This window comes from Pteropus alecto, unplaced genomic scaffold (assembly GCF_000325575.1).
Source record: "Pteropus alecto unplaced genomic scaffold, ASM32557v1 scaffold92, whole genome shotgun sequence".
NCBI lineage: Eukaryota > Metazoa > Chordata > Mammalia > Chiroptera > Pteropodidae > Pteropus > Pteropus alecto.
This window is the reverse complement of record NW_006432447.1, coordinates 11,648,152-11,649,612: the sequence shown is the minus strand read 5'-3', so window position 1 is coordinate 11,649,612 and position 1,461 is coordinate 11,648,152. Positions and strand designations below refer to the sequence as shown.

At 45.0% G+C, this 1,461-nt stretch overlaps 1 protein-coding gene across 1 annotated transcript in view; it reads left to right on the top strand.

Annotated features, from left to right (window-relative positions):
* Positions 1–1,007: 1,007 nt before the first annotated feature.
* The window catches only part of TBC1D5 (TBC1 domain family member 5), a 468,533-nt gene continuing 468,079 nt past the window's right edge, over positions 1,008–1,461 (top strand). The window contains exon 1 of the mRNA XM_025043592.1: positions 1,008–1,271. The gene's annotated coding sequence lies outside the window, so the exon portion shown is untranslated. The remainder of the gene's footprint in view (positions 1,272–1,461) is intronic.

Here is a 1,461-nt window from a genome sequence, read left to right as displayed (position 1 = left end):
TAGGGTTGGATGTACAAAATTTTATTGAGAGAATATCAGCAAAAGATAAAAGGAAAGAAGGAGGGCAGGGCAGGAGAGCCTTCAGGCCATGATGCAGGTCTGATACCCGTAAAAGCTAAGACAAGAAGAAGATTGGCTAAGAAGACCCTAAGATTGCAGCCAGTTCTATGAAAGTTTTGACCAGGCCTGTGGGGAATCCTTGAGCCAAAGCCACCCACAGCTCATTTCCTAGTTTCTCAGAAGCCCTTGTTAGTGCTGTTTCTTGATCGACACTTATCCCAACGTTTTCTGAGATTTTGTTAGTTCTGCTTCTTGATCATGTCAGTATTCACTAGTTTAATAGTAACGATGCCTGGTCTAGCCAGAACTGCCAGTTAGTAAGTTTTTTTTTTTTTTTACATTTATTTTCTCTGGTTAAATCTAGCCAGAGCCACTAACTTAACCTGTCCAGGTTCTGCATTAGAGAGGTGCAACAGAAAGACAGAAATCCCTGTGTGAAGCAAGGGTGTTTGTCTGTGAAGAAAGGTCTCCCACACAGGGAGCCGCATATGAAGCTATCTAACTTTTAAAATTTTGATTTTTTTTTCTGGTTTGGTTTCCTTTTTCCGGCCTCAGCACTATCAAATTTCTTTGGAGCTCTTAGTGAAAATAGGCTAATAAAAGGCCATAAATCTTTTTACTAGGTGAAGCATTTACCACTCTAATTAGCATTACCATTCAAGGGCTTTCATGTTGAGGAAACAAACACCAGCATTCCACTTGCGCTTGGGTTAAAGGGAATCTTAAATCATGGTTAAGCAGAGGTGGAGGGCAAAAAGGTTTAGACATTGCCTGCATTTTGATGCCAGTCATCAGATCTTTACTGGGATACCATAATGCTAAAGACACATACCGTCCTAGGTTATGTGGAAATATAGAGCCTAGTATTGAGGGTTTGTGAAAAAATATGTTATATGTATTTCTCTATGGGTTATACTAAAGCAGGTCTGCGCGAAATGCTAATACTCTCCCAAAGCTTTCACAGAGGAAGCGACCAGCCAGCCGATCTGGGTCTTGAAGCATGAGTAGGAGTCTACGCAACTATAGAAAACTGTCTAATGGAAGACCATTTGCATAAAGCAAAAAAATTTAAATTCTTAGTTGGTAGGGCCAGCCTCTCAGGAGGGCCCCAGGGACTGACATTTCTCCTTCCTTTCAGTCTCACTCTGAGAAGGTGGTGGTGAGTGTGAGCGGCTAAGTCCCAGTGGCTGGTTACCAGCCCCCAGCTGCGGGTTAGTCTGGGTCGGTAGGGGTGGGTGGGTGGTGGAAAGATACGGGGTGGAGGGGGAAAGAGAGAGGGAGGCAAAAAAAACAAAACAAAACACAACCCAAAGAGCCTCCCGCGCATGCGCTCTCGCAGTGGCACCGCTCGGCAGAGGGCTGAGGGGGTGCCTGACTCCCCACCTCGCACCTCGCGGGGCC